The sequence below is a fragment of the Carcharhinus amblyrhynchos genome, chromosome 13, assembly GCF_965287045.1.
Source record: "Carcharhinus amblyrhynchos chromosome 13, sCarAmb.v2.hapA, whole genome shotgun sequence".
In the NCBI taxonomy this organism is placed as follows: domain Eukaryota; kingdom Metazoa; phylum Chordata; class Chondrichthyes; order Carcharhiniformes; family Carcharhinidae; genus Carcharhinus; species Carcharhinus amblyrhynchos.
The window spans coordinates 1,128,658-1,154,395 of NC_137336.1; positions in this window are offsets into that span (position 1 = coordinate 1,128,658).

Genomic DNA, 25,738 nt, shown 5'->3' on the forward strand with positions numbered 1-25,738 from the left:
GTTAGCGTGGATAGGGGATTGGCTGTCAAATAGGAGGCAGAGAGTGGGGTTCAATGGGTGCTGTTCGGATTGGCGGTTGGTGACGAGTGGAGTGCCCCAGGGGTCGGTGCTGGGGCCTCAGCTATTTACCATTTATATAGATGATCTGGAGGAGGGAACCGAGTGTAGGGTGTCGAAATTTGCTGATGACACCAAGATTGGTGGAACAGCAAATTGTGCAGAGGGTGTGGAGAGTCTGCAGAAGGATCTAGATAGGCTGGGCGAATGGGCCAGGAAATGGCAAATGGAATTTAATGTTGGCAAGTGTGAGGTTGTCCACTTTGGTAGGAATAATGGTAGGAAGGACTATTGCTTACATGGCGAAAAACTGCAGCAGGCAACGGTGCAGAGGGACCTCGGGGTCCTTGTGCATGAGTCGCAAAAACCCAGCCTGCAGGTGCAGCAGGTGGTCAGGAAGGCGAATGGGATGCTGGCCTTCATAGCGAGGGGGATTGAATATAAAAGTAGGGAGGTCTTGCTGCAGCTGTATAGGGCACTGGTGAAGCCGCAGCTGGAGTACTGTGTGCAGTTTTGGGCGCCGTACTTACGCAAGGATATTTTGGCCTTGGAGGGAGTGCAGAGGAGGTTTACTAGGCTGATGCCGGAGTTGAGGGGGTTGAGCTATGAGGAGAGGCTGAATAAACTAGGCTTGTACTCGTTAGAGTTTAGAAGAATGAGGGGAGATCTCATTGAGACGTATAAGATGATGACTGGGATGAATAGGATAGAGGTGGAGAGACTCTTCCTGCTCAGAAAGGATAGCAGGACTAGGGGGCACAGCCTCAAGATAAAGTGGGGGCAGTTTAGAACAGAGTTGAGGAGGAACTTCTTCACTCAAAGGGTGGTGAATCTCTGGAATTCTCTGCCCGTTGAAGTGGTGGAGGCTGCCTCGCTAAATATATTTAAGACGCGGGTTAATAGGTTTTTGATAGGCAAGGGGATTAAGGGTTATGGGGAGAGGGTGAGAATGTGGAACTGAGACACGACAGATCAGCCATGATCTTATTGAATGGCGGGGCAGGCTCGAGGGGCTAGATGACCTACTCCTGCTCCTATTTCTTATGTTCTTATGTCCTTATGTACCAACAGAACAGGGAAAGAATTAAACACTTCACTCTTCATTCTGAGTCTACAAGTCCCCAGGTCGCTGTTAGTCCTCTGCAGTCAGTCCAACACCACGCATCTCTGCTGGAAAACTCCTTCCCCCACACCGATCATCCCCAGAGTGGCAACGGACCCCCCCTCCTCCTGCTCCCCAGAGAATGATCTGGCCTCACAACCCCCACCTCCCCCCTGAGAATGATCTGGCCTCACAACCCCCACCTCCCCCCTGAGAATGATCTGGCCTCACAACCCCCACCTCCCCCCTGAGAATGATCTGGCCTCCCTCCCCTTTCTCCCAGAGGTACATCAGACCTGCCTCCTCTTCCCCCCTCACCCCCTCCCTCACCCCCCTCACCTGAGAATGATTTGGCCTGCGTCCCCCCGACCACCCCCACCACACACCCCCACCCCCCGCCCCCTCCTCCCCATCACCGATCTGAGTCAGAGAGCCGTTGGAAGTTCTGAACTCGCTCTTCAGCAGCTGGAGTGCCCGATTCAGACTTTTATTCAGCAGGTCCATTTCAGATTGGTGAACGCGGAGGTAAAAGGGGGAAATGCTGATAAAGGTGGGCGGGCAGTTCATTAATTTAATTTAAATATATGCAAATGCAGTTAAATCACCATTCCACCCGTTTCAGGTGTGAATCAGATCGCGGCCATTCCTGGGCCTCGGTGAAGTGGCCACCTGTGTGGACACGGGCACGGATCGCGTTAATGGCCCCATGCCCGACTTTCCCACATTTTCACACCGGAAAGCAGGCTCGATACTTTGGTAAAATCGGGCTCTTTGCTTCGTCTGTCTCCGGTTAGCTTTGTAGTTGATGTCAATGTGATAATCGATGCAATGAACAATTTTTTGGTTTGAACCTTTTGTTGAGATGTATTTTCATCCATTCCTTCAGTACGACAGGACAACGTACATTTGTTGTTTCATGTAGTGCATGAAAAGTTGTCTTGAAAAGAGTAAACTACCTTAACAAAACTGCAAGAGTTTTGACTGATTTTCCTCTGTGTAATGGTCAGTATTGGTCCTTTGAGAACCACTTCATGAGATGGATAATTTTCTGTGTTTTATTAAATCTGTCAAAGTCCCTCACATTATGTGAATCAGAAGATGGCGATTTGGTTCTTTGTACCCGTGCAGGCTACCCCGTGAATCCCGTTTACTCCTTTCCTGTTTTCCCTTTCTTTGATCCAATCCCTCTTCGTTGTTCCCACAGAACAACACACCATCCTTTAGAAAACACACTCCAGATCAAAGCCCACCTGGGTAGAAACATGGGGACCACAGGAGACTATTTCAGGCCTGCTTTTTGGGTGAGTTTGAAAATGCAACCTTACGGCACTAAGTGCAAAAAGAGTGCAACGCTGAGATTCTCACCGGTGGGGTGGGGGAGGGTGGAGCCTGGGCTTGCCCAGATTGCTGAGATCTTGGGGTGCAAATGCGCAGGCACCCCGCTGCTCCAGGACAGTGGGAGATCTCCTGCTACCTCCTCGAACCCACCCCAAGGACACCCTCCATCCTGCTATCACCTCCTGTGCCTGTTAACCCTCCCCCCTACCTGCCCCATGGATGTTAGAAACAACCCCCCCGCCATCAATCGCCGCTGTATTATGCAGAATTCCCCCTTTCCCACAATGATCATCCCCCAACAGAGATCGCCCCCCCCATCCCCTCCATTCACCTCCATCTACAGTTTTTTCCCTCCCTCACCAATCGCCCCCCTTCCCCTCGGCAGAGATCTGCCCACCCCCCCCCCCCCCCCCCCCCCCCCTCACTGAGTTCCCTCCCTGTGGGATTCCCATTCCCTTCTCCTTTCATAGCTCCACCCACAGGCTTTGCCACCACTCAGGCCCCACCCCTTTGGCACTGCCCCGGCACAGTTACGGTATCCGGTGCACGCTGTCACAGTGCCAGGTGGGCATTGCCAAGCTGAGACTGCCCCATGGGCACTGTCCGTCCCTGCCCCCGAGGTGAGCCCATCATGTTTGGTTTTGCTTGTGGAGACCTCCTGTGATTCTCGCTGGAAAGAATCTGCGTGGGTGAGGTGGTTATGGAAAGGAAGCCCGGATAATTGCAAAGCACGTCACTAATATTCAAATCAGCTTCACCCAGAACAGGAACAAGTCTGATTTCACCAGCAAACATTGCCGGTAGATCACGGAGGTGGGAATGCAGGCACGGTTCTCATTTTTCACCTGCCACCCAACCTTCCACCCCACAGCCGGGATCCTGCCGGTCATCACTTCTCGAAAACATTTAATTTGCCCCCATCATCCTCCGCTGCGTTAGCTTTCACCGGGAATTCAGCCGGTGTTAACACTTTGTTAAAATAACAAAGAGGAATATGATTCATAAAGAATGTTTTTGTATGAAATCTTTATGGACAGTAATCATAGTGACAATCACTTATAGAAAGTAAGAAGAAAGGAATTTGCATTTCGGAAGCACCTTTCACAATCTCAACTCATCTCAAAGCCGTTTATGGCCAATGAGACTCTCTGCACTGTGTACGATAAGATTTGTCTGTATACCGCGCAAAAAACAATACTTTTCACTCTATCCCAATACACGTGACAACAATAAATCAAATCAGATCATGTGTTTCTGGGAGTTGCATTGGGGATGAATATTCATTCTGGCACCAGGGCTTTCACCTCGAGATGCCACAGTTTCATTTGCATGACACGTCTGATTTGGGCCTGACCTCAATATCTCATGCAACTGATGACCCTCTGACAGTGCAGCACCCCCTCAGCACTGACCCTCTGACAGTGCGGCACTCCCTCAGCACTGACCCTCTGACAGTGCGGCACTCCCTCAGCACTGACCCTCTGACAGTGCGGCACTCCCTCAGCACTGACCCTCTGACAGTGCAGCACCCCCTCAGCACTGACCCTCTGACAGTGCGGCACTCCCTCAGCACTGACCCTCTGACAGTGCGGCACTCCCTCAGCACTGACCCTCTGACAGTGCGGCACTCCCTCAGCACTGACCCTCTGACAGTGCGGCACTCCCTCAGCACTGACCCTCTGACAGTGCGGCACTCCCTCAGTACTGACCCTCTGACAGTGCGGCACTCCCTCAGCACTGACCCTCTGACAGTGCGGCACTCCCTCAGCACTGACCCTCTGACAGTGCGGCACTCCCTCAGCACTGACCCTCTGACAGTGCAGCACCCCCTCAGCACTGACTCTCTGGCAGTGCGGCACCCCCTCAGCACTGACCCTCTGACAGTGCAGCACCCCCTCAGCACTGACTCTCTGGCAGTGCGGCACTCCCTCAGCACTGACCCTCTGGCAGTGCGGCACTCCCTCAGTACTGACCCTCTGACAGTGCGGCACCCCCTCAGCACCGAGCCTCTGCAGGTGCGGCACTCCCTCAGTACTGACCCTCTGACAGTGCGGCACTCCCTCAGTACTGACCCTCTGACAGTGCGGCACTCCCTCGGCACTGACCCTCTGACAGTGCGGCACTCCCTCGGCACTGACCCTGTGACAGTGCGGCACTCCCTCAGCACTGACCCTCTGACAGTGCGGCACTCCCTCAGCACTGACCCTCTGACAGTGCGGCACTCCCTCAGCACTGACCCTCTGACAGTGCGGCATTTCCTCAGTACTGACCCTCTGACAGTGCGGCACTCCCTCAGCACTGACCCACTGACAGTGCGGCGCTCCCTCAGCACTGACCCTCTGACAGTGCAGCACTCCCTCAGCACTGACCCTCTGACAGTGCAGCACTCCCTCAGCACTGACCCTCTGACAGTGCGGCACTCCCTCAGCACTGACCCACTGACAGTGCGGCGTTCCCTCAGCACTGACCCTCTGACAGTCTCACTCTCCCTCAGCACTGACCCTCTGACAGTGCAGCACCCCCTCAGCACTGACCCTCTGACAGTGCGGCGCTCCCTCAGTACTGACCGTCTGACAGTCTCACTCTCCCTCAGGCTATATTTTGTGTTGGTTTGAAGTTTGAGATCTGAATTCTGAACGAAGACTGAGGATTCTGAGTCCTCGAATGACCAATCATCCTCGATTAGATTTTCTCGGACCTGGTTAGATTCCGTCCTTTTGGAATCTGGATCTCAGTTCAGACATCTCCAGGATGTGTTTTGTCCCAGAATCCTGGTGTCTCAGTTGTCGTTAGTTTTGGAACAGGGTGGATGTGGCAGGTTCGGGGCTTGTGTTCAGGGCTGTCTTGTGGATGTTTGGGGGTTGAATTGGCCTTTAGCTGCAAATTCCCAATCCATCACCCCTCCCCCCCCCCAACAAAACCCCCCCACCCTCATATGTTCACCAGCACCCCCGACCCATCCTGATCCACAGCAGGTTGGCCAATAACACCTGTGTCCACCCTTAGTTCCTCCTCCCGTTCCTCCCATCCTCACAATGTTGCCAAAAGCCCCGTTAATGTGACAGGCTCTCTTCATCTCTTCCACTGCTGTTATTCATTTTGCTGAACCATCATAGCTGCCAACTCTAGACATTGACAACATGTATGTATATTTACACACTAATGCTCTTTATTGTTGCAATGTATCATTTGTCAACACATGTCAGTGGTGTGTTAGATCACACTGGTTACATTCTATTGCTATTTGCTGACAGTTTGGGATGTTGTTTTGTCTGCGGAATGAGTCTCAGTATCTGTGAATCTGAATGATGCATTGTGAAGGCTGTTGCCTTTAGGTTTTATTTCTCCTTGCTGAGACAGATTTTGGAATGGTTTTCCAGACGTGAAACTGGCATTATCAAATGGCCATTGAATCAATGATGGTGGAAATCTGGAAACATCTAAAAGGCAGTTCCTCTGTTCGGGAATGAACCAACTGAGAGGGTGGTGAAAGCAGATTCAACAGTAATTTCCAGAGAGATTTCAGAAATATCGGAGAGGGAACATGGACAAGGCTGTGGTGGAAGAACAGGATGTGGAGATGCCAGTGTCGGACTTGGGTAAGCACAGTAAAAAATCTCACAACACCAGATTAAAGTCCAACAGGTTTATTTGGCAGCACGAGCTTTCGGAGCACTGCTCCTTCATCAGGCGAGTGAGGACTTGTGTTTGTGAGTACGAGTCCTCACCTGATGACGATGGCTCGAGGGGGAATTTAAAGTTAAAGCCACCCGTCACAAGTACCCTGCTTTTTCCACATCTTTCCAGTATCTGACTACACAGCTGCTCCTCTGTCTCCTGCAGGCCGTTGGGAGGCCTGTAGTACATTCCCAACATTGTGATTTCACCCTTCCTATTCCTGAGCTCCATCCATAATGCCTCACTACAAGATCCCTCCCTCAACACAGCTGTGATCTGCTCCCTATTCAGCAACATAACCCCTTTTATTTCCCCTTCTGTCCTGTCTAAACAATGATATCACCCAGAATGTTAAGCTTTCAGTCCTGTCCCTCCTTTAACCGTGTCTCTGTAATTGCAATAACATCATAATTCCATGCAGTAATCAGGCTCTCAGTTTCTCTTGTTACCTATTATACTTCTTGCATTGAAGAAAACACACTTGTCTGCTGCGCCAGTTCCCACCCCACTACCGCACTGGGTTAAACCCTCTCGAACTGCATAAGCAAACTTCCCGCTGAGGATATTGGTGCCCCTCCAGTTTAGATGCAGCCTGATCTTCTTGTACAGGTCCCACCCAGAAGACATCTCAGTGATCCATATTTAAAGCCTTCTCTGCAACACCAGCTCTTTAGCCAAGTGTTCAACTGTACTATCTCCCTGTTACCCTCATTAGTTTGAGGCATGGAGAATAATCCTGAGATTACTATCCTAGAGATCCTGCTTTTTAGCTCCTGACCTAACTCCCTGAATTGTCTTTGCAGGACTTCTTCCCTCTTCCTGCCGATGTCATTGGTACCTGTGTGGACAATGACATCTGCCCGTTAACCCACCTGTTTCGGGATGCCCTGTACCTGCTCAGAGACATCCAGGGCCCTGGCACCAGGGAGGCAACACATCGTCCTCGAGTCTTGTTCCCGGCCCACAGAAACTCCTGTCTGTGCCCCTGACTATTGAGTCTCTGACTATTATCACTCGCTTGGAATTATCTTTTAAATCATTTGTGGAACATAGAATCATAGAACCCTACAGTGCAGAAAGAGGGCCTTTGGCCCATCGAGTCTGCACCGAACACAATCCCACCCAGGCCCTACCCCCATATCCCTACATATTATACTCACTAATCCCTCTAACCTATGCATCCCTATACAATAATTTTAGCATGGTCAATCAACCTAACCTGCACATCTTTGGACTGTGGGAGGAAACCAGAGTACCCAGAGGAAACCCACGCAGACATGAGGAGAATGTGCAAACTCCACACAGACAGTGACCCAAGCCGGGAATCGAACCCAGGATCCTGGAGCTGTGAAGCAGCAGTGCTAACCGCTGTGCTACCGTGCCACCCCAAATGGGTGTCACTGGCTGGCCAGCATTTATTGCCCACCCTTAGTTGCCCCTTGAGAAGATGGTGATGAGCTGCCTTCTTAAATCGCTGCAGTTCATTTTCTGTGGGTCTACCCACAATGCCATTAGGGGGGGAATTCCAGGATTTTGACCCAGTGACTGTGAAGGAACAGCGATATATTTCCAAGTCAGGATGGTGAGTGGCTCGGAGGGAAACTTGAAGGTGGTGATGTTCCCATTTATCTGCTGCCCTTGTCCTTCTAGGTGGAAGTTGTCCTGGGTTTGGAAGGTGCTGTCTCACGTGCCTGCCTCTCCTGGTAGTCACCCATCTACCTGTCTGATCCTTTGATATGGCCACTTCCCTGAAGCGAGTGTTTAAAGTGGGGATGCTTTAAAAGGTAATGTGTTGTAACAAGTGCTGGTTTGTCTGGTAAACATGCGGCAGATGCTAAGAATGGAGGATTATTGTTTTTTGCCTCGGAATGTGTTACTTTGTTGAGTTAATGGTTTTGTTGTTTATTTAAGTTACCCTGGGATTTTTAGACTAGGTATGCAGAGTCATTTGAGTTTTTGATTAAGTTGATTGACAGTGACAGAGTCATGTGGCTATTGAGAAGAACTAAGCTTATAGGAACAAAACATCTTTGTTTTCATTATAAAATACAAGCAGATGCTGCCTGGGCTCCCAGGGAAAAGTAATGTCTGCCTCTCTCTAAAGGGTTTCTGAAAGGTCCAAACCAAAATGCTAGTGTTTTGCTAACTACTTTTAATATGGGATTGTTGACGTTGGACTGGGGTAGGCACAGTAAACAGTATCACAACTATGGTGAATCCTGATGAAGGGGCAGTGCTCTGAAAGCTTGTGGCTTGTGCTACCAAGTAAACCTGTTGGGACTTCAACCTGGTGTTATGAGACTACTTAGTGTAACTAATTTTAAAGAGAGGTTGAAGTTATAAGGTGAAAATTGCTTGATTTGGAACTCATAGTGATAGGTTAGCAGTTAAAAATTGTAACTTGTCATGTTTAAGTACTGTTCCATTGTTAACTCATTTGTTATAGTTATACTGTATTGTTAAACAAAGCTTGTTTTGATAAAAGTTTGACAGGAGAATCATATCTGGAGCGAAACTTCCTTTCCTTACATTCGTGCCAAAATAGAGATTAGTCCGGGTCTAACTTGGCTTCATTTAATATTCTTGGGCTTTCAGATTGGATTCTCTAACACCAGGAACTTGCCCCTCCCTATCTCTGTAATCTCCTCCACCTTTCCAGCCTTCTAAATTGCTCCACCATTGTGCTTTCTGTTGCCTGGGTCACAAACTCAGGAACTCCCTTTCTCTGCCTCTGTTCTTTGCTTTCTTCCTTCTCAAAACCTCCCTCTTTTGGTCATCTGTCCTAATATCTCCTGATGTGAGGCAGTGTCATACTTTGTAAAACAGTTTGGGTGGTTCCAGTTTCCTGAAGGTTCAATATAAACACAGACGATCGGTGCTGCTGCTAATTGGCTATTCTCATCCTTTAGGCTTTAATGCATCACAAACTCTAGCAGTTAACTGATTCTGACTACAGGCAGCTAATAGAAAATTACTAGAGAAGACCCTAATTTATTTCTGGAGGTGACGACGCTTAACTTTGTCTATTTGAAGACATTGCTGAAATTCAGATTTGGGTTTAGCAGCCTACACTTTCAATCACATGCTACAGTGATTTGATAGCAAAAACCTGTTCACTGAAATTGTGATTGACATCCAGAACCCTCCTCCCAAACCGACCAAATAAAACACAAATACTCAAACAATAAAACTGATTTTCCCAGCTGTGCATCAAAAACAAGAAACGCTGCTTTGTCTTTTGATGATGTACAAGCTCTCAGGTTTCAGCTGATATTGATAAAGTGTACAAACTTTAAACTCGTGTCTTATGATTGCAATTCACGTCAATCTATAGCTATCACCTTACAGCCAACTCCAATTGTTTTGCTTGAAGGTACAGTTTGATGATGTTTTTGTCTCATCTGAAAGTGCCTCCTTCAGAAATAGATTTGTTTGGTGGTTTGTTTGGATTAGTGTTCCAGGAGATTTGGTGATGGAAAATTCCAGCAACTGTTGGTAATCAGCTGCTCTTATTGCTACCGTTAACATCCAATGGCGGAAAAGTTTATCAGTAATGATTTATCACAGCTCCATCGCAACTGCACATTACACACACAAACTTCATGAAAAATTATACATACAAACAGAAGTGGGATTAACGATTTAAGTCAAAATGTTAAATTCTAATACTTTAACTTCTAATGAATAAGCGATTCCACTGACTTCATTACACAGAATTATAACACACAGGCTATTGGGTCCATTAGGTCAATGACAGTGTTTCACTCCACACAAACCTCTTCTGAATCTCCGTTAGAAATCTATTCTGACTCTTCCTAATCAACCTACATTCTTCCATGTGATTAATAATTCTATTCAGAATAATTATTTCTTGAAGAATTTCTAAAAGTTTGCCCCAATGCTAGTACTGTAGGGAAAGCTTTAATCTCACTCGGTAAGGGAAGTGGGAACCAGGAGGTAATACCAGTGAGAAATACCAAAGTACAAGAATACTGAGAAAGGCAGATAGCACCAGAGTCAGGAATAATAAAATATTAGGTAAGGATGGAGTAAAGGAGAAAGTGAGTTACTGCAGGTGGTTGGTCAACACAGCTTCCTCACAGCGCCAGCAACCCGAGTTCAATTCCGGCCTTGGATAACTGTGTGAAGTTCGGACATTCCCCCCGTGTCTGCATGGGTTTCCTTTGGTTGCTCCGGTTTACTCCCGCGCTCCACAGGTGTGCAGGTTAGCTGGGTTGGCCATGTGTGGGGCTACATGGATAGGGTGGGGGTTGGTAAAATGCTCTTTTGGATGTTGGGGCAGACTCGATGGGCCAAATGGCCTCCTTCTGCACCTTATGGATTCTATGGATTCTAAGTCACTCACCATACTGACTTGGTAAGAAGTCTCAATACCAGGCCACTCACCTGATGAAGGAGCAGCGCTCTGGAAGCTTATGATTCCAAATAAACCTGTTGATCTTTAACCTGGTGTTGTGAGACTTCTTAGTCTGCCCACCCCAGTCCAATGCCAGGATCTCCATGTCATACTGACTTGGAAATACATTGCTGCACCTTAAGTCTTTGTATTGGGTTGAACATACATGAGGCCAGCAAAGAGTGCTGGTGTCAGAGCGCAGAGGGAATCAGTGATATCTGGGAATTGTCCCTAGAATCAGTGATATCTGGGAATTGTCATTAGATTAGCAATCCAGAGATTCCTGCTCATATTCTCAGGAAATGAGCTCAAGTCTCATTATGGCAGCCAGTGGAATTTAAATTATATTCATAAATTATGGAATTAAAAATTAGTCTCAACTCATTGTTTCAGTGCAAGCTTATCCTGGAACAGATTGTGAGTCAGTGGCCAGGGGGTTAAAGCGTGAGGGGACACTGCTCCACATCAAGTGTGGCTGACCCCGAGTCTCTCCCCGCTCCTACTTCCTGTTATTGGAATGTTGGTCTGACACTCGTATTGGCCGCACTAACTCTCAGTGCTGGGAACCATGACTTATTGTCAATTGTGGTTAAAATACTAACTTGTTCACGAATAATCTTGGGAAGGAAATCTGCCATCTTTCCCAGATTGCCCTCCATGTGTGACTCCAGACCCATAGAGATGTGATTGATTCTTAAATTCTCTCTGAAATGGTTGAGCAAAGCATTCAGTCGTACCAAACCAGGACAAAACAGTTGATTGGGAATGTAACCAGGGGGACCGCCTGACATCAACCTCAGAACCAAAAATTACGATGGTAAACCAAGGCCTGTTGGCATTGCAAGATCCTCCTCATTAACATCCAGGGACCAGTGCCAAAGTTTGAAGAGCTGTCTCACAGTCTAGTCAAGCAACAGGTTGACATAATCATTCTAATGGAATCAAATCTTACACACAATGTCCCAGACACCACCATCACTATTCCTGAGTATGTCCTGTCCTCTCAGCTCTCATTATCAAAGAACAAAGAACAACACAGCACAGGAAACAGGCCCTTCGGCCCAACAAGCCCGCGCCGCCATTTTAACATTGTGAGTGCCCTCTTCTACCTATGACCTTTGTCTATGCTTATTGAACTCCACAACAAAGGTGTGCAAGTTCAGAGAATTATAACCAGATTGAGGGAAGACTAATTTAGGAGCAATTTGTTACACCAATCAGCCTAAGAGCACGTTTTTGGGGCGTGGGAGGAAACCGGAGCACCCGGAGAAAACCCACGCAAGCAGCGGGGGATGTGCAAACTCCCACAGACACCGGCCCAAATCCATGTATCTGCACAGCAAACAGTGATTGTCACTGAGCTGTCATGTTGCCCATCAGATGGTCCAGTTTAAGCGTACACTAACGACGTGAAGCACTAGACAACTCTCGAAGCAACATCCAAGAGCAGTCCTCGCACGACCCACCGCGTGTATGCCCCTTGTTAGCAGAGACAGGTACAATTTTGTCTTTTAAAAAGCATTTAAATAGTTACAGGGATATGATGGATATAGAGGGATATGGGTCCAATGCAGGCAATTGGGGGTTTAAAAAAAGGGCGGGATAGCCAAGTTGGGCCAAAGGGCCTGTTTCCATGCTGTAAACCTCAATGATTCTATGACTCTAACGATGAAACTTAGACATATCGTTAATATGATGCTGCATATGTTTGGAAAAGAGCAAATACACTCAAATATCAAATTGTGCGGAAAATGCATTTTTTGAGGAAAAACAAGAGATAACTCAAACTTTGCACAAACCACTTTTGGTGAATTGATTAGAACAGCTTTAGAACTTGACACATTCAGTTACATCGGCACATAGACTCGCAATGTGATATGCAAAAGTAGAGGTACAACATTAATGTGCAATATCTTTCCAAATTCTTGACCTTTTCTGTAAATAACTGCAAACATCAATCTTGCCACTGTGCTATCTGAACTTTCATTTCTGCTTTGTTGATGGTTGACATTTAAATCATTCAACAATTCTGTTACTGTGAGAAACACAATGGAATCTGACATTCATGTGAAGATATAAAATCAAGATGAAACAACACAAAATAGCCTTCATTTCGTGGAAGTAAATGAGATTGTAAGGATAATGGATTGGGCAGAGGGAATAACTTGTATCGTGACAACTCACAAATTCTAAATAGTTGCCTCCTTTTTATTGAATTTAAAATAATTCTGATTGAAACATGAAGGCTTACAGCCCAGAAATCAGCATTTTTCAAATGTTTTTTCTCAAGATATGAGCACTGCTGCCTTTTGCTGGCCCTCCCTGACTGTCCAATAGAAGGTTGTGTTGTTGTATCTTTCTCTTGAGCCATTACAGAGCCTGTGGTGAAAGTATCTCTATGATGCTGTTAGAGAGACAGTCCAAGGGTTTTCACCCAGGGCGATGAGGGAATTTGTCAGTTTGATGGATATATCACCCATCGACTGGAAGAACAACAGAGAACCTCCAGTAGAATTGCAGGCAAGGCCCGACAGACACAAGTACCCTGAGTTCATTACTTTCAGTTTGACTAACAACAATGCAAGGTGATGAGCTTGATTTTAATGATTTAAAAATTAGATTTAGACAGAGGAAATATGAGCAGGGAGCATCTTCTTTAAAGTAGCACAATATGATTCAAATAATTACTGGCGTATTGTGAAAACGCAAAGGTAAAACAGACGAAAAGTCCAAAGAGAAAACCCAGGAAATACCCAGAGATACACAACTGTCAAGGAACTGTAAAGCTGTTAATATACTACCCAGCTACCAAAGAAGTATCAAACTGTCAAGAACAGTCTAGCTCTCAAGGAACTGTCCAACTGACAAAGAGGCATTAAATTTGTCAAAGCTGTCAAGGAACTGTTCAAAACTCTCAAGACTGCGTAGTGACTAACTGTGCTCGATGAGTTAGCATGGAGGGGGTAAGGGTAATGGGTGGTGTGTGGGAAGCACAGACTGACATGGTGGTATGAGGGACAATGGGGACGGTGGAGAAGTATAGATTTGGGCTGAGGACATGGGTTGACATAGATTGGCATTGATGGGGAATTTAAGATTGTGAGGGGTGAGGCCTGTTTTTTGTTTTAATTTTTCTTTTATTTCTCTACGTTCTGTCTCAGTCTGATCTGTGTCCGGTGACCTCTGCCCTCAATCCAGGGTCACCACCCACTATTGTTTCCAGCAAGTAGCTGCCCTACAGCCACCCCCCACTAGTGACCCCCCCACCTCACCAAAAATCCCCTGAGGCAGACAGTTTTCAAGATCAGTGTCGCTGAATTGGAAAGTCTCCTGGGGACAAAATTCTGGGTCAAAATACCAAATATATGTAAAGAAAGCTGTTAAAAAATCAGCTAAATCTTTAATGATGCATCATCGTGTGTGGTACTGCGTTGGACTGGTTTTATATTCCTCGTAATGGAACTCCAGTAGCAGTGGTTTTGACTGTTTTGAACTGGCCTGAACACATTTTTCCTTCAGCTTTTTTCCGAAACTACTTAAAAAAAAAGTTTTCAAACACAATTTGACGTGGAGTCACATTTAGATATTAAAACATCTCAAAAAAAGCTTGATCAGAAATGTTAGAAGGAGGTTCTAAAAAGGGCAAAGGAGAGACACAGAGGGAGGAAGTTCCAGAGTAAAGGGACCTGATGCTTACGAATGACAATAAGAAGTCTCACAACACCAGCTTAAAGTCCAACAGGTTTATTTGGTAGCAGAAGCCACTAGCTTTCAGAGCTCTGCTCCTTCATCTGGTAAATACGAGTTCTGTTCACAAACAGGGCATATAAAGATAACCAAGACTTGAATATAAAGACTCACATTACTTTGTAAATTTAGTTTGTATCTTTATATGCCCCGTCTGTGAACAGAACTACTACCTATCTGCTGAAGGAGCAGTGCTCCGAAAGCTAGTGGCTTACGCTACCAAATAAACCTGTTGGACTTTAACCTGATGTTGTGAGACTTCTTACTGTGTTTACCACAGTCCAATGCCAGCATCGCCACATCATGCTTACTAATGATGCAATGATAAAATTCAGGTGTACAAGAGGCCCAAGGTTAGAGCACAGATATCTCATTGGGCTGTAGGGCTGGTCGAGATGGAGATGTCACACTGATATTAAACAATGTTCATCTTTTATCAGTTCTCAGCTTTTGCAGGTTGTTCACTGTGAAGTTATGAGAAACTCTGTAATCAGTCCACACACTTTAGTGAAAAGGCACCATCACAGTTACAATCTTGTCACAATTATTCTTCCACGAAGACTATCGCAGATGTGACAGCAATCAAACATGCTTCAAATATCCTACAGGTTGCTTGTAATTCATTCATGGGACATGGGTGTCACTGGCTGGCCAGCATTTAAATCCCATCCCTGAGTAAAGCACATTGCTGTGGATCTGGAGTGAATGTAATCCAGACTGAGTAAGGACAGCACATTTCCTTCCCTAAAGGAACTTTAGTGAATTAGGTGGGTTTTTCCAACAATCAACAATGGTTTCATGGTTATCAGTAGATTCTTAATTCTAGATATTTTTTATTGGATTCAAATTCCACCATCTGCCGTGGTGGGATTGGAACCCAGGTCCCCAGAACATTAGCTGGAAATAGGAAAAAAAGTGGGAAGAAAAAATACAAAATTAAAGAAGATGTTCTGAGCTTGAGCTGACTGATGAGGATGGAAGTTTCTGGCAAACCCAACTAATGGAAACTCAATTATAATTTGGTGTCTCTGAACCAATCACTATTCATTTGCCCTTTTACTCACACCTTCCAGTGATTGCTTTGTTAAAAGCTCGAGGATTAGCTGTCAAGGTCTGAATCAAAGATTATGACAGCAATGAAACAGACACTAATGATACACTATGTAATGATTCTTGTCTCTGGTGCATGTCAAATATGTGCCAAATTTGTAGGGAGAATTTGTCAAGCCTCTCAGTTGGGTACAAGCATTCATTATGCAATGATTACACATCTGAAATCACACAGTGTTTACAAATGGTTGGAAATTTTGTGAAACATTTTAAGTTGAACCAAAGTAGCTTGGATGAGGTTGTTGTGACATCACAACTGTGCTTAAAGTTCACCAATTAACTGTTAGCTTCATAGTTAATATTCAGAATAAAAAATAGTTAGTATTCGGAATAAAAAAGGAAAATGCCTCAGTGCAGAGAATAAAAGAGTGCATTCGGTTTCTGATGAAAGATGAGATCCCCTTTCTTAATCTCAATTATAATTTCTGAGTTTAATTTAAATTGATGGATATTGAGCAGAAATACTCTGAAATGAAACTACTGGAAGGAAGTATTACCTGGAAAGACGCTTTGTGTGCTGCTCTGAGAGAACCAATCAGGAATGAATCAGTGTGATCTCATTCACCAATCTTCCAGACACAACGCAGCTTCCCAGGACAGGAGTGACCACTGCACAGTCCTGGAGTCAAACTTCACACTCACAATAAAACCCATTGTGCTTCACGGACAACTTTACCATTCTGAATGGGAGCGATTCAGAAACACTCATGGCTGGGCATTTAATAGACTATGGTGGACAATTAAACAACTCACTGGAAGAGGGGGAGGTTCCACAAATACCCCCATCCTCAGTGATGAAGGAGCCCAGCAGGTAAGTGCAAAAGACAAGATTGAAACACTCAACACAACCTTCATTTAGATCAGTGGATAATCCATCTCAGATTCGGATTGGGAAGTCTCCAACATCACAGGTGTTGGTCTTCAGACAATTCGATTCGCTCCGCGTGATATCAAGAAGGAGCTGAAGGCACTGGATTCTGAAAGGGCTTTGGGCCCTGATAATATTCCAATCGTAAAGGGGTAAACCTTTTAGAACTGAGGTGAGGAGAAATTTCTTCACCCAGGGGGTGGGGAATGTATGGAATTTACTGTCACAGAAAGTAGTTGAGGCCAAGATGTTTTCTGATTTCAAGAAGAAATTAGATATAGCTGTGGACGCAAAAAGGGTGGAGGGATGTGGGAGGGAGACAGTATCAGGATATTGAATTTGATGATCAGCCATGATCACCATGAATGATGGAGCAGACCCGATGGGCTGAATGGCCTACTCCTGCTGCTAGTTCCTATTGTTCAGTAATGGCAGTGTCCCAAGTGAAAAAGTGTAAAGCACAGGATTGAACTGTGTCAGGTCATGGCTTTTTAAGATTTGTTTTTTGTCTGCAATAAGGACATGAAAAGTGTTTATTTCCTTGTTGTTTGGCCCCAGTGGCATCACATAGTGTAATACTCAGCCAGCCTGGGCCTGGGGCTTTAGATCAATTCATCTTCATATCAGCAGCACCCGGCCAGGGAACCCGCCCGGGCTCCGGCTGTTACCATTGGCTGTGGTACTCCTGTAACAGGAAATGATGCAATAATCCCAGAGCCGCTCCAATCCACATCGGAAATGTCCGGTGAACCAGGAGAAGATCCAGCTTTATTGTCCCTTAAAATTAATCACCCAGCTCGGGTAGCACAATGGCACAGTGGTGAGCCCGGCTTCCTCACCAGGTTAAAGTCCAACAGGTTTATTTGGAATCATGAGCCTTCGGAGCACTGCTCTTTCATCTGGTAAGTGGAGACAGGTTCACAAACACAACATATATAGACACTGACTCAATTGTAAGATAATTACAGATTGGAATGTGAGTCTTTACAGGTACAAACAGCATGAGTGAAGAGCATCTTTGGAGAAATTTGTTGTCTCTGTTGATATGTGCGATCTTCTTGAAGATCCTCTCCACTCTGAGCCAGCGGTTTGTGGTGTCGATGGTACCATAATGTGGAGATGCCGATGTTGAACTGGGGTGGGCACAGTAAGAAGTCTCAAAGTTAAAGTCCCACAGGTTTATTTGGTATCAGGAGCTTTTGGAGCGTGTGGTACCTCACAGTGCCAGGGACCCAGGTTCAATTCCAACTTTGGTTGACTGTCTGTTTGGAGTTTGCATGTTCTCCCCATGTCTGCATACATTTCCTTTGGGTATTCCGGTTTCCTCCCTCATTCCAAAGATGTGCGGGTTAGATGGATTGCTCCTGTCAGGGAAATTAGCAGAACAAATTTGTGGGGCCTTGGTGGGACTGTTGCTGGTATCGGCTCAATGGACAGAATGACCTCCTTCTGCAGGGTGGGGGTTCTATGATTCTATGAATTTTTGATTCTTTGATTCTCTCACTTACTGCGCACATTTGGAGAATAATCACCAACATCGGTGAGGGATCCTGTGTATTCTTCCCCCTGTTTGCTTCAATTTTTGCAAAGATTTCATTTTCAGATATTTCTGCCAATGCAACTAATACTGCTAAGATTAAAAATTGACTGAAAATTTGATGACCTGTAGAATCAGAGAGCTAAAGGTTAGTTTAAAATTGACTGTATTCCTGAAGGGTACACAACAGCAGGCAAACAAGTTTCTCATAATGGCAGCTGCATGGATTGTGAGACAGACTGTGAAACACAGTTCTAATAATGAGATAAGAATTGAAATATAGTTTGGATTTTAGTGTGTGTTTTCGGTTTGTTTTCGAGATCTGTTCAGTTCGAGTACAGTACATGGACTGGCTTACTTACAGCCAGTCTCCAAGTTTGTTTTCTCTTTTTGTTTTTGACATGCTAACTTTAAGTTCTGTTCAATAAAATAAAACCATTTTAAAACTCATATCAGTGTTGTCCCCTCGTCCATTCAAATTAATCTGTGGATCCACCATCAGGAACCAGTTGCTGTTTGATGCTTGTACTCAGGGCTTGCACTGCATTTCTATAGAAGCTGCAATGATTTGACGATGTCCCAAAGTGCTTCATAGTCAGCGATGCTTTTGAAGTGAAGTCACTAATATCATGTTGGAACATAATAGCGAGTTCCCACCAATAGGAACGGGAAAATTAGCAGTTTATCTCTGATTCTGAAGGTGTTAGTTGAGGGACACTGTGGAGAACTCTTTGGCTCTTCTTCATATCATGTCCGAGATCTTTCGTGTTCACAGGAGCAGAGACAAGATCTCAGTTTAGTGTCTGATCTGATGACAGAAATACAGAGGAAGCTTCAGGAAGGAGAAGAGGAGGTGGGAGAGGATAGCTAGGGGATTGTTGTCTGAAGAATGTTCAATGCAATAGTTAACGTGGAAAATACATTCTGGATTTATAGTCTGATTTGTTATTTAAGATTGCAAATTAAACCAAAACACAGTGAAGAAAATTTCAGTCCAACATCAAAAACCATGAATCATTGTCACCAGAATGATGAGATAGTAACTACATTCATGAAGGTGGAAATAGAGCAGCATGCTATTCATATCTTGGGAACATGATACAATGTCCTATCAAATGAATATTACATTTCAGCAAAATTTAATAACAAGTCACAGTTAATATATTTTACAGAAGCTGGAAATCTAAATTTTGCTTCAGTTCAGCTGCCATGTTAAGCCTACGAGGGGAGAGGCTGTACTTGACCTGGTACTGGCGAATGACCCAGGACAGGTGACGGATCTCTCGGTAGGAGAGCATCTTGGGAATGGTGACCATAATTCTATCTCCTTCACAATTGCATTGGAACGAGATAGGATCAGGCAGGCTAGGAAGGTGTTTGTCTGGAATAAGGGGAAATATGAAGACATCAGGAAGTTAATTGGACAAATAAACTGGAAGGAGGCATTCTTGGGGAAAAGTACCGAAGGAAGGTGGCGGATATTCAAGGAACGTTTGTCTGGAGCTCTGCACGACAACGTTCCGATGAGACAAGGAGGTTTTGGTAGGTCGCAGGAACCGTGGTGCACGAAGGCTGTGGTGAACCTAGTCAGGAGGAAAAGGAAGGTGTCCAAAAGGTTCAGGGAGCTAGGAGATGGTAAGGATTTTGAGGAGTATAAGGCTTGTAGAAAGGAGCTTAAAAGGGAAATTAGGAGAGCCAGAAGGGGTCATGAGAAGGCCTTGGCAGGTAAGATTAAGGAGAATCCCAAGGCCTTCTATAAATATGTGAAAGGTAAAAGGATGAGAAGGGATAGGACCTATAAAAGGTGAAGGGGGAAAGGTCTGTGTGGAACCAGAAGAAATGGCAGAGGTGCTTAATGAGTACTTTGCCTCAGTGTTCACGGTGGAAACTGATCTGGGAGATTTTGCTACAGATTTGCAGCAGATGGAAAAGATTGAGTATGTGGATATTAAGGAAGAGGATGTGTTAGAACTTTTGAATTCTATCAAGATAGATAAGTTGCCGGGACCAGATGGGATGTACCCCAGGTTACTGTGGGAGGTGAGGGAGATGATTGCAGAGCCCCTGGCGATGATCTTTGCATCATCAATGGAGACGGGAGAGGTTCCGGAAGATTGGAGGATTGCGGATGTGGTTCCTATTTTCAAGAAAGGGAACAGAGATAGCCTGGGAAATTACCGACCGGTGAGTCTGACCTCAGTGGTTGGTAAGCTGATGGAGAGGCTTCTGAGGGACAAGATTTACGAGCATTTGGAGAGGTTTGGCATGATCAGAAATAGTCAGCATGGTTTTGTCAAGGGCAGGTCGTGCCTTACGAGCCTAGTTGAGTTCTTCGATAATGTGACTGAACACATTGACGAAGGAAGTGCAGTGGACGTGGTGTACATGGACTTCAGCAAGGCATTTGATAAGGTCCCCCATGTAAGACTTCTTGAGAAGGTGAGAGGGCATGGGATCCGAGGGCCTTTGGCCTTGTGGATCCAGAACTGGCTTGCCTGCAGAAGGCAGACAGTGGTTGTGGATGGGTCTTTTTCTGCATGGAGGTCAGTCACCAGTGGAGTGCCCCAGGGATCTGTTCTGGGACCCTTGCTGTTTGTCATTTTAATAAATGACCTAGATGAGGAAGTGGGGGGATGGGTTAGTAAGTTCGCCGATGACACGAAGGTCGGTGGTGTTGTGGATGGTCTGGAAGGATGTCAGAAGTTGCAGCAGGACATAAATAGGATGCAGGACTGGGCAGAGAAGTGGCAGATGGACTTCAACGCGGACAAATGTGTAGCCGTCCATTTTGGCAGAACCAACGGGATGAACAAGTACACTATCAAGGGCAGGAGTCTTAGTAGTGTTCAAGAGCAGAAGGATCTTGGGGACCGGGTCCACAGGACTCTTAAATTGGCCTCGCAGGTGGAGGATGTGGTCAAGAAGGCGTATGGTGTACTGGCCTTCATTAATCGAGGGATTGAGTTTAGGAGTCGGGAGGTAATGCTGCAACTTTATAAGACCCTTGTCAGGCCTCACTTGGAGTACTGTGCGCAGTTCTGGTCGCCTGACTATAGGAAGGACGTAGAAGCTATTGAAAAGGTACAGAGGAGATTTACAAGGATGTTGCCTGGATTGGGAGGCATGCCTTATGAAGTTAGGTTGAGGGAGCTGGGACTCTTCTCCCTGGAGAGACGAAGGTTGAGAGGCGACCTGATAGAGGTTTATAAAATGTTGAGAGGAATAGATAGGGTGGATTCTCAGAGGCTATTTCCCAGGGCTGAAATGGTCGCTACGAGAGGACACAGATTTAAGGTGCGGGGAGGCAAGTACAGAAGTGATGTTAGGGGTAAGTTTTTCACTCAGAGGGTGGTGAGTGAATGGAATCGGCTGCTGTCAGTGGTGGTGGAGGCGAACTCGCTGGGGTCTTTTAAAAGACTTCTGGATGAGTATATCGGATTTAGTGGGATTGGGGGTTATAGATAGGTCTATGGATTGGTAGGTGTTGATGTGATCGGTGCAACTCGTGGGCCAAAGGGTCTGTTTGTGCTGTAGTGTTCTATGTCTATGTCTATGTCTATGCTGGACTGGGGCAGGATGAAGTGCCAGGGTGTGGGATACTGACCTGTAAGCTCCTTGGCCAATGCGCACACACCAGCTGGACATAGAAGGATTGGAATTGTGTTCCTGTAAGTTACAGAGTTCATTACGTACTGTCCCCAGAGTAAGGCCCATGATGTTAATATGATCCTACACCGGGGGGAAGCCAGATTCTCCTGCTTAACTCTTAATGTGTAAAGAGCCTCAATGGCCTTCCTTACACAAGAGCGCAATGCAAATTGCAGGATGTTGAGCTAAACTCCATCTCCAGCTTTGAAGGAACCCGGGCAAATGGAAAAGTATCACCATTTTACCTTCACAGCCAATGATGAAGGTGTCCACACCCCTACTAGTGTCTGCAGGCCTGGGATGGGTGTGGCAGACTGTGCAGGGGGGTCAGAATCAAGTATAGCTGACTTAATGATGGACCGATGTGGGGTCCTTCTCCTCCTCCATCACCTCCATTCATTCTCCCAATCATTCTGTATTCCGAGTGGAATACAGACCCGTGTCTGGGAGCAGTTGCTTTGTGCAGAAGCTTTAAATTTATCCAAACAGCTCCTTCAGCATCTGCCACACTGCTCCCTGCAGATTTTTATTATTTGAAACAATTATAAAAGGCATCAGATGCAAGAGTATTCCAAGCAACAAGCAAAGGACATCAGCCAGTAACTTGCCCGTAGCGCTGGTGTTCTTCCTGCTGCTCAGCACCTAGTTAGATTAAATCACATCATGTGAGATTAGAAGAGGGCATTGGCTAGAGTGCTGAGGTCAGGAATGGCAGGACTGGCATCAAATAAGCATTGGCATCACTGTGCCCACTCTGCTTGATTCAATCTGTTCACTAGTAAATGCCAATATCTTCACCAATGTGGTATTTCACATTCAGATACTGTTCTAATCCCTAAAAGACACCCACAAAAACCAAACAGCAGTCAGAACTCATTTCACATTCTGTGCTGCTCACCTTTTGCCAAAGCACCAGTAATTTTTTTGAAGGATTTGGAAGTCAGAGCTGAAATAATTATATTTTCTGACAGGGACTGAAATACTGACCATGCATTTGGAAAAGGTGAAATATTGCAGAGTTGTGAGCAGATTTTACTTTGACCTGAGGTGGGTAATGCAGAGACTGATCCAGATCTCGGGTAATTCCAACACCATCGAATCTGACAGCACCATTACAGGCCAGCAGGCCTGGTGCTGCCTCTTTGAAACATGGTCCAACCATCACCTTTCCCTTGGTTGTTTTTCACTGATTGACTTTCTGAATTGGACAATCCAGTTCCCAAGATGCTTCATTTTGAACCCCTGTGTCTGGATGTAACTGCGTTAGAGAGAGTACAGAGGAGATTGACAAGAATGTTGCCAGCACTGGAAAATCACAGTAATGAGGAAAGAGTGGGTAGTCTGGGGGTGTTCTCCTTGGAATGGAGAAGGCTGAGAGGAGATTTGATTGAGATGTACAAAATTGTGAGGAGCCTGAATAAAGTGAATGTGAAGGCCGGTTTACATGAGCGGAGAGGTCAGTGATTAGCAGAGATTTAAAGTGATTGGTAGAAAGGTTAGAACAGAGCTGAAGAAATGATTTGTCAGATGGAGGGTTGTGTCAGGTTTGAGATCTCATGTCTGAGAAGGTGGTAGAAGCTGAAACTCTCCCCAGGGTGAGTGGATTTGGAACCCAGGTGCCATAACCTGCAGAGCTGCGGACCAAACACTGGAAAGTGGGATTAGCCGGGTGGTTTATTTCTCAGCTGGTACAGACATGTTGGGTTAGGTGGCCTCTTTCTCTACTGTACAATTCCATGATTGAATCTTTATAATACATAAGAGGACCTGTTTCCATCACTGAGGGAGAAGAGGGGGGTCATTGCGATCAGTGATCAGTTCCTTTCTGCCTTTCGATCGTCAGTTTGAAGTATTGATATAATATTGACCATTATCTTGAAGGAATTATTATTTCTCTGGTTTGACAAGTCTTTCAAAGATCACCAGCTGGCCCACATTCTTTATGAGGAATTGGGAACCTATTCACACTTTGAAATCAATCTGTCCTCTTTCAGATTGGATTGAGTTTTCAGGGGAAGGAACTCTGATAATCTTCATCAGAACAAGTGATAATGAAACATACTTGTGCATGTCCTGAAGGATTGGGAAATGGGATAAGGTTCCTTTAACTTTATGTCAACAATGAGGGAGGGTGAAAACTCAAATAATTGCCAAAAGTGGGAGCAAATTTGCTGCAGATCCAGGTTCCACAGGATTTGAAAATCTCACATCCTCTGACTGTGTTTGACAGGAAATGGGGGTGAGTGAGGGGGTTGGAGAGGAAAGATGGTGAAGTGGGGAGGGGCTGAGGGTGTAGAATGCTTGATCAGGAACAGTGTTACATTTCTCAATGTATTGATGTGACACATTCAAGTTCCACCCTGTCTTCATGGTAATCTCTTAGTGAGACTTAGAGTGTGTGGATTTATGTTTGTCCAACATCTTCACGGTGCCACAGTGGTTAGCACTGCTGCCTCATAGCTACAGGGACCCGGGTTCGATTCCCAACTCACTGTCTGTGTGGAGTTTGCATGCTCTTCCCATGTCAGAGTGGGTTTCCCCCGGGTGCTCTGGTTCCCTCCCACAGTCTGAAAGACGTGCTGGTTAGTGTGCATTGGCCGTGCCAAATTCTCCCTCATTGTAACCCAAACAGGTGTTGGAGTGTGGCAACATAGGGCTTCTCACAGTAACTTCATTGCAGTGTTAATGTAAACCTACTTGTGACACTAATAAATAAAGTTTAAACAGTTTAAGAAGGTGTCTAGTCACTACCTCCTCGAGGGCAATTAGGGATATGCAGACACAGCCCATCTGTGAATCAAAATGAAATCAGGTGATTCTACCATCTTCACTGTGTGAGAAAGGTAGATTACAGCGGCACCCATTGCGTGGGGTCCGTGCTGGGTGTCCCAGCCCACTAGCATCTCCCAGCACCAGATCTCTAATGGCATCACTTCCACAATGGAAATCAGCGGGACTGAAGTCTCCGAACCCTAGCCTCCAGATTCACTCCAGCGGGACTGGATGGGGGCAGGACCTGATGGGGCAATCGATGGGGGTGCTGGGTCCCACTGCCACTCTGCATAAGGATCAGTGGGGGAGAGGGGGAGGCTAGTGATCGGGGCTGGCCATCGGGTTGGGTTGGGGGAAGGGGGAGTGGGAGGGGGTCCTGTTTGGGGCGGTGGGGGGTGGTCAAGGCTGCACAGGGGTCGGGTGGATCTGGGAATGCCCGTGGGGGAGGAGGATCGGGTGGGGGGGTGGGAGATCGGAGCTGCGAGGGTAGTGGAAGCTGGGCCAGACATGGTTGGGGGAAGCCAGCAATTGGACCATGGGGGATGTTGGAGGGCTGGCTTTGCAGGGATGGCAGGGCTGGCCAGTGATCAAACTGGCTTGGAATTGGGAGGCTGGTAGTGCTGATTTCAGCGCTGACAAATCAGCACATGCGCAATGTCCCACTCAGCGATACTCTGCTGGCTCTCCGGCAGGAATAGGCCCTGCTCGCTGAATTCTGGAGTGAATCATGCTACAGCACTCTGCAGTACACAGAGTGTGGGAGATCCATTGCAAAAATCCCACTAAAATACAATGTGATTTACTCCCGTTTTCACTTGAAATTTTTTCGGAGAATCCTGGCTGAGATCTAGATTTGCCTGGTCTAGATGGGCATTAAGGAGACCCTGACAGTGCCTGAAGAAAAGCAACAAGTTATCCTGTATCCTGGGTGAGTCTTTCTACTCATGTGAACCAGGCCAAAGTAAAACAGATTAACTGTTCATCTCCTGTTTTGCTAGCGTTACATCACTGGTTCAGCTAACGTTATAAAGTTAGAACTCATAGCTGTAAGCAAATCACCTCTCACTCTGGGCTGGATTTGAATTAGTTCCTGGATGGTGAATTGTTTCACCCAATGTGGAACCAAACCCTTTCAAACATCCTCCCAACTTTTCTAAATCTTCCTGCTCTCACACGAGTTTGGAATGATCTGGATATGGCTAATTCTTCCCGGCAGAACAGGGCTGGTCAGCATTTAAATTATGCAAAGATAAAATAACAGACATCTCACCAGAATAAGTATTCTAAATTCCCATTATTTTTAATATTTCAGATTTCCAGAGTTTTTTGTTTCTGGTGGAGTAAAGGATGTATTTTTATATTTTGTCTTGACAAGGACATGAATAGGATGGGAATAGAGGGATATGTTCCCCGGAAGGGTGGGGGGTTTTAGTTCAGTTGGGCAGCATGGTCAGTGCAGGTTTG